This window comes from Octopus bimaculoides, chromosome 2 (genome assembly GCF_001194135.2).
Source record: "Octopus bimaculoides isolate UCB-OBI-ISO-001 chromosome 2, ASM119413v2, whole genome shotgun sequence".
NCBI lineage: Eukaryota > Metazoa > Mollusca > Cephalopoda > Octopoda > Octopodidae > Octopus > Octopus bimaculoides.
Window position 1 is genome coordinate 1,910,030 of NC_068982.1, and position 8,428 is coordinate 1,918,457.

The 8,428-nt window shown below is 36.1% G+C and overlaps 1 protein-coding gene across 6 annotated transcripts in view; it reads left to right on the plus strand.

Annotated features, from left to right (window-relative positions):
* Positions 1-8,428, plus strand: part of LOC106868307 (class A basic helix-loop-helix protein 15) — a 307,893-nt gene that overhangs the window by 54,413 nt on the left and 245,052 nt on the right. The window contains exon 2 of one of the 6 annotated variants that reach the window (XM_052975331.1): positions 2,237-2,564. The exons of the other annotated variants lie outside the window; for them this stretch is intronic. The gene's annotated coding sequence lies outside the window, so the exon portion shown is untranslated. The remainder of the gene's footprint in view (positions 1-2,236; positions 2,565-8,428) is intronic. 6 annotated transcript variants of the gene reach the window in all.

Here is an 8,428-nt window from a genome sequence, read left to right on the forward strand (position 1 = left end):
TGTGTGTGTGTGTGTGTGTGTGTGTGTATTTTAACGTATTTTGGACTTGTTCTCAGTGTTTCCATCACCATGTACACACACACACACACACACACAAACGCACACACACACACAATATATATATACGTATGAATGTCTGTATAAACATATATGCCTCTCACTACTCTTTAGGAGTAATGCTTGCAATATGCGTCGTTTCCAATATATTAGGTTTTCTTTCTGAATGTAGAAAATATTTCCAATTTCTTTCTAGTTTATTAGAGAAAAAACATGAAATTCTTTTCTGAAACCGCCTTTTTTTTAAAGTCGTTTTATATTGACCGTATTTTGATCATCAAAATTCTAGGTATTTGTCTACCCGTTGGTCAGGTGGGTCTGAAAGCCCCAACTGTGCATATCCCGTCTTTTTTTTTTCAGTGTTGCTTGATTTAGGATCACTTTTTGCAGTGTATCATTCCTTTCGTTTGAGACAGTAGTTTTTAACTGGTTGGGAAGCGGAAAGAGCCTTGCCTGTTATTTCTATGCGGTCAAACGAATTGTATGATAGGGTGGCTGCCGTTGTTGACTTGACCGTTTCCTCTTTAGACGAGTTGGGGAATTAGTTTCCACTCGTCTATCTACTTTCTAATACAAAGACAATAATGTGTGGTTTCAGAGATGTTGGCAACTACTTTTCACACATCGAGCTGCGGCGTTGTTGTCAAGAGTGTATTTCCTATGTATATCAATGTGTTGAACTGTGTTAGATTCTGAATAGATTCTTGGTATATCCAAATGATGGATTTGATCGACTACTCTACGATTTGCGACATTATTTCTCATTTTAGATATCTCTCTTTTGTTGTCTATTAACACACTTCCTCGCTTTGATTTCGTGTATTACCTTACCTCCTTAAAGTACATTCATCCATAACACACGAAACAGGAATTTTCTGTTCTAAATTGGAAGCTTTTTTTGCCCTCAATATTTTCATATTTTCATTCATAAAACTTTTGCTTATATTATGAAGACAATACTTGTACAAGACACGCAAAGTTGAAACTGCAGTTAAGAAACACTGTCACCGAGTAACCACAATTACTCTGTATAGTCACAGGTTCTTGCCAAAAGGGATGGTCGCCGTCGTCATCATGGATCGCGTTCAGCTTGGAATCTCATGTTTTTGACGCGAACTTCAGGAATCAAATCTCAGGTAAATGTCCCCCTTGAATACGATGCAAATTTATCACAATACTATTTCAGAGATCCTGCTATTTATATAAAAAGCCTATTGAAGCAATACGGATTTTTATGACCAATTAGGAATCACACAACCATCTTCTTTAAAAGTCTATGCTTTGTCGTACAGCGACAAAATACTGCTCAGCCTCTCTGTAGTTCGAATGCCTTTTCTGGTTGGCCATTTCGTGCCACATATGCTTTGTGCTCACGATTAGCAGATTACTTAATAGCCTGGTTAGAGACGGGTTGTGCACTGCTGAACACAAGTCTTCGCTGATAATCTAATGATATAACATATTCATTTTAGATGACTATACATGATTTTCTTTAATTTTTTCTAAGTAGTTAGCGTGCAGGAAATGTTGCAATTAGTTGAGGTCATCCAAACGGTAAATCTATATGTTAGTATTTGTTTCAAAAATTTCCTGGCTGGACTTTAAATGATTTTTCATCAGCACACGAGTATAAATATATGATAGCAATATTAAATAATATATCTTGCAGCTCCACAGTATTTATCTTATAATGCATGTTGTGCTGCTCATCCCTTGAAAAACCTCTCATTCAAAATAAGGCCGTCAATCCTGACCGAAGAAGTTGATTTTCTGCTCAACGTTGTATATCCAATAAAACGTGCTTTAGATGATAATGTTTCTACATATAGAAAACCTTATCAGAAAACAAAAGCCTGACTAAGAGAATTCATCGTATAAACATCACATAATTTCTCTTCCAATGCAGTATTGTTAGTACGAGCAGACAAGTAAAAACGTTCCTTTTCATCTTGTTTGGTTGTCTTATTGATCGAAGAGTCTGTACGTTTCGAAGTTTAAATCTAGTGTCAGTTCTATTAACCTTAACCACTTAACTTCGAACCACAGTTGATAAAGTGGAAACTCAGTGAATGTATCCTCAGCCTGTTTGGTGTCACTGATGTTGTGTGAACGGTAAGACACTGAAATCAAATGTGCATATTTCCCTAGAGTAATTATTCTTTCTCATATACGTTTGCAGGAAAATATCATGGACTCTATGCAGAAGCATGCTGCTGTCATTGAGCTCTTGGCAGTGACTGCTTGGAATGCAAACAAAGCAATAGGTTATTGTTTATCGAAATGACACCATTGACATGAAGAATGTGCACAGTTAGATGCAGAGATTTAAAGTCGTGGAAACATCATTCAAGAGAAATCATGCATTGGAAAAATAGCGATATCTGACAGTAATCGGCTGTAAGTGGAGGAATTGGCTTGCGCAGACAGACCCGCCATAATGTGTGAGCTTACTAAACAACTGGACTCTGGTCACAATGCATTGCAGAAGATAATGGAACCGTTTAAAGGTAATGAAGATAATTATTTACTTAATCTTGTGACAGATTGGAAACGAAAGCTGAGTCTATGGAAGGTTGTCACACTCCACATTCTATGCAGCTTAAGAACAAGTGATCGGCACAGAAAATTATAGTGTGGGCATCGTTCTCATTGACGCTTTTGAAACATGGTTGTACTGCGAATAACGAGAAGCAAATTGACAGGGCTAAAAGTGTTAGAGAAATCCTAGGGAGGAGGAGACCACACAAGACTGAAAATGACCCACATTCACCATCACATTGCACAATAACACACGGCATTGGCAAGAGATCATGTAATTAGTAAAATGGGAAGCAAATTAGCCCACTCACCCCATCCACAGTATATAATCCCTCCAAGTTTCCCTTGTTCCATCTGGAGATATGGATTTCATGATAAAAACAAGATGAATGAGGTTGTGAAGAAACGAGCGCAGAACTGAACATCTGAATATTTTTCCAACTCGAATCACAAGTTAGGTTCAATAACGGCACAAATGCATCGCTTGGGATGAAGATTTTGTTGACAAGAATCTTTCAACTGAGAAAGGGTTAATGTACGCGGCGGTTCAGTTTAAACAACCTATGTCAGTTATTAAAGTTATAAGCACTTGGCATTACTTTCGGGACAATTTTCATAGATTAAATCAAAGATTTTAAACAGCGTCCCAGCCAAGCGATGATTTATGTGACTCACCGCCTATGAACATCATAGCATCAACATAACCGCAGTAGGAGATTACAAAGCAAAACGATTGATGTCATGTGAAACATAGAGGTAATAAAACTTGAGTGATGTTCTTGGCACCTTCATCGAGATAAAGCAGATAACATATTAACTAGATAATCAATAGAATGTTCAGAATTTAAAAGGGGACTAATTATTGTGCGCCGACGTAGGCTTGATATTATATTTAGCTACAAACACATCTGATCTCGATCTGTCAGCTGAGATAGCTTATATGGAGCGTTCATGTATCTATGGTTTTAGATTGGCTTTTAGGTTGTTATATTTGTATTTTGTTCTTTCGTTATTCTTTTTATTCTTAATCCATTTTCAATGGCATAACATAAATCTCCACAGAATCATTGTTAACTTTTACTGCAACGGATCAATTTTCACCAGATCTGATTGTACTACATTTGACTAGCATCAGATTTAGTATGAAAAGCTAACATTGAAAAAGTAATAATAATAATAATAATAATAACATAACTCGGTACTGTCCCTCCCCAAGCTTTGTCTACAGTAACATCCCTTATCCTTCACTCGCCCCAGGACACTGGGTGTGGCTCGGCAAGTGACTGTAACAAACATGCAGATTAAAAGTAAAATAATAATAAAATAATAATAATAATGAAGACAACGATGATGATGACTTACAGTGTGGGTGTTCACAACTAATGAAAAGGACGATAGTGATGTGGTCCTCACTATACAGGAGGACCTATAGGGAGCATCAAGGCACTCCACTGTCCAAGATCTCTCTAAATACGAAGGGCAATTGCCCTCTTCAGTGCCTGTTCCTGCTCTCACAAATCTACCATCCACTCTTGTCATTTTCGCAGCTTTCACCCACTTTTAATAATTTCGGTCGAGGACAGCAACAAGAGTCATAATAACATCAACAATATTAACAACAAAAATTGTATCGGATTTAATCGCATATATCGATCTTCAATTAATGATGCTATTTAATTCCATGTATTTGTCCCCGGATCTCACCGCTCCACCTCTTTTGTCCATCATCTTCGTATTGTTTATTGTAGTCTGATAGATTTATATTCTCACTGGAGAATGTGTGTGAAATAGGAATCTAATCCTAGACTTGAGACCGGATTTGGTAGGCAGAAAATGGAAGAAACCAATCGCGTATATGTGTGCGTGAGTGCATGTGTATATATATATATATATATATATATATATATATATATATATATATATGTGTGTGTGTGTGTGTGTGTGTGTGTGTGTGTGTGTGTGTGTGTGTGTGCATATATGTGTGATTTGGTGCTTGTATACACCCTCCAACATCGCTTAACAACCTGTATTGATTTGTTAACGTAACTAGAAGTTAGCGATTCGGTAAAAGAGACCGATCAAATAAGTGCCAGGCTTTAAAAATGAGGATTAAAGTCTACGTCTTCGACTTAACCTTTCAAGGCGCTGCCCCAGCATGGCAGCATTCTAATTGTTGAAATAAGTGTTTCTGGGAGTGATTGTATAAACTGGCAATCAAACCTCAAATAAAAGCAATCGACTGAAGTCTCCTCTGAAATTGCTATCCTTGTATCTAAATTAGAAACAATGATATAATTTCAGCCGTTAGGTACACAGCTGGTAAAATACCGAACTAATTATCTTGTTTTTTGTGTTATGATTTAATTGGAATTATGTTGGAGGGGTTGTATTTTCGCTCCCACGCGTTCCTACTCTATTAACGACCTACTTTCCTTGTTATATTAAATGAACTATATCCGTTTTCAGCAAAAAGTATTATACGCTTTAATAAAACTTCAGTATTATTATGTAAAATGGGTAAGGCAGCGAACTGGCCGAATCGTTAGCGTGCTGGACGAAATGCTTAGAAATATTTCGCCCATCGCTACGTTCTGAGTTCAAATTCCGCCGAGGTCGACTTTGCCTTTCCTCCTTTCAGAGTCGATAAATTAAGTACCAGTTACGCACTGAGGTCGATGTAATCGACTAGTATTCTCCCCCCCCCCAAAAAAAAAAATTCAGGCCTTGTGCCTATAGTAGAAAGGATTATTATGTAGAATTATTAAAAAAAAAACAAAAAAAAAAAACAAACAAACCCAAAACATGATCTCTTATAAATTTCAGCATACACTACATTTATTTGGTCTGAAATTTTATCCAAAAACGACAAAACTAGAAACCGCACAATCAAAGTGTTATGGTTTTAATTGATGTACAAAGTTTTACGAAACCCCGTGACAAGGGAATGAAACGAAAATAGTAGCAACGTATATATTATACTGTAAATATTTACATTTGACGGATATTTGTCCTCATCTTGTTTGTTGTTAACACAACCTTTCGGCTGATATACCCTCCAGCCTTTATCAGGTGTCTTGGGGAAATTTCGAACCTGGGTTCTCATTCCTAAGGTATTTTTCAATGTTGTTATTATTATTATTATTGTTATTATCATTATTATTATTATTATTATTTAGGTCACTGCCTGGAGTCGAACTCGGAATCCTGGGATTAGTAGCCTGCACTCTTAACCACTATGCCATATGCTCACGGGCAACAACAAACAAGATGAGGACAAATATTCGTCGAATGTAAATAATGTATTACTTAGGTTGATTAATAACTTAGAATAACATGTCAAGGTAGAATATAATACTATTTTGGAAGATTTCTTTTGCTTACCTGTTTTATAACGTAGATTCTCCAAATAAATGATCCACAGGTAATTTTATCCCTGTTCTTTGCCTGTGCTTCAGTTTTTGTTTATCTGGCATAAACAGCGCATCATCACAATTTCCTCGGGTCCCAAACAATTATATTTCTTATCTGTTTTCTTTATATTGTAAAGGAAAATTATATTTTCAAGATTACTGCTGCGACACGGACTTTATTTGCCGATGAAATCAGCTGTTGGAGCTAATTCCTTGTTAGTATTAAAACAATCTAGGTTATTGCCACCAAGGCAATTTCTTTGCTTCTCTCTTATTTAAAATATCCCTCTGTATTCTATATAACATAATGTCCATTCTTAAATTATAACAGCTGAGCTATGAAGTATATAACTGACAATGCTATGTAGGCGTTCACCACTCCCCCTAGCCTTAGCGAAGAGCTTCCGCTCAACCCATTTCTGAATAAGATTGGGTATACTTATCATCTGGTCCCAGTTCTTGTCCATATTCTAGACCAAACTAGACCCCAAACAAAATAACAGATCTATATGTTTAGTGACCTACAGTGCTGTCTAGCAGTATCTATCTATCTATCTATCTATCTATCTATCTATCTATCTATCTATCTATCTATCTATCTCGATAGATAGATAGATGTACATTATATTATATATATATATATATATATATATATAATCTAGTTAAACCATTATCGTACTAATAAATAATATATGCATATATTAAATATATTGTCTGACACTGGCTTCACTCAAAGAACTTCGAATAATATTCTTGTTTAAAAATAAATGCATTTTCTATATACATACATACGCACGCACGCACAGACACACACACATGTATGTATGTATGAAGGTATTGAAATTATAACCTATGTTACGGGCATATTCTAAATAAACATATCGTCCATCACACTGTGAATGCAATGCTCGTGGTTAAACCACCAACCTCTCATCAGTCAGCAAACAAGAGAGAGTATCGACTATTGATTGGTTTCGAATTACTTCAAAGCTATCACTAGCATTCGTTGCTGAGATACGCTAACACATATCTACATATACATTATGTAAACGTGATGAGGATAAAATAGAGGTGGGTAAAAAAGATTTTGACAATTGTTTTAACAAAAGTACAAACTAATCGATAGTCGATTCACTCCGGATCTCTAGTTACTGGGCGCATTCGGAGTTAAACATTGTGGTTATTTTTACAGGCGGCTTAAAATAACGGTTACATCGTGGAACAGACAATTTATTGGTTAAAAATCATTATATATATATATATATATATATATATATACATATATATAAGAGAAACTAGAATGGTATCATAGGCACTTTAGAAACCAGAGAGTAGCGAAAGTTGTAACTTGCTAGAAATGCATTGTCAATAGTCTGTGAAACTTTTGAATTTAACATGGAACACAGAGCTGAAATCTCTGGATATGCAAGGTGTTGAGTTGCAACTCACTGAACTGTTCAGAGATTCAAAGTATGGGGGCGTCTTGACCGTTGACTGAACACTATTCTATTTTTTTTTCTCCGTGTTTTTCTCCTTGTCTCCGTATTCTTTCTGTTGAAGAGCGTAGCTCGAAACGTCAAAGACTTTCCGTATTCCCGAGCGTCATACTAATATATACTTTTGTTATTTACACCACCTGTCCTCGTCTGTTGTTATTATTTGTATATTCTCCCATATATATATATATATATATATATATATATATATATATATATATATATATATATATGAGGATATTAATGGTTATACTAATATCAGTGGCTTAGCATGCATAAAAAATCCCATAACGGAAAAAATTATCAATTAATAATTAAGGGTAGTAACAAACATGTGGTTTGGTCATTTTGGCTGCTATATTTCGCATGCCGGTATTGTTTGTTAGTATCATTAATTATTAATATATATACATATATATATATGCAGCATTCAAACGATGCTTGTACAACCACAGGTCCTCTTTGAGGATTCGTTACATCCTTGGCCAGCCACGTGTGGGGCCTCAAAAATGAAAGGACTCCATACGATACCAAGTGGAGGATCTCAGAGACGCCGGCATCCTACACTATTGCAAGCTTTGTATAGCCGAACAAGCAAGGATTCTCAAAATCTTTCTGAAACCTGGATCATTGAATACACGCTAGGAAACTTACGTTCGTTGCATCAACTCGAAACGCTACCTGCTGCAAGCATGGGATTCCCCTTTCAGCGATTGGACACGTAAGGGTCCTTACGATAGAAAAGCAGCCCAAGGGAAAAATCCCCTGTTGCTCTTTTCGCCCACAAGAAATTGGAGGAGAGGAGATAACCCGTCCTCAATAACCCCCGGACTATTTATTCTTTGGTGATTTACTGACCAAATGGCCGTAAATACTATCTATCTATCTATCTATCTATCTATCTATCTATATATACATATATATATA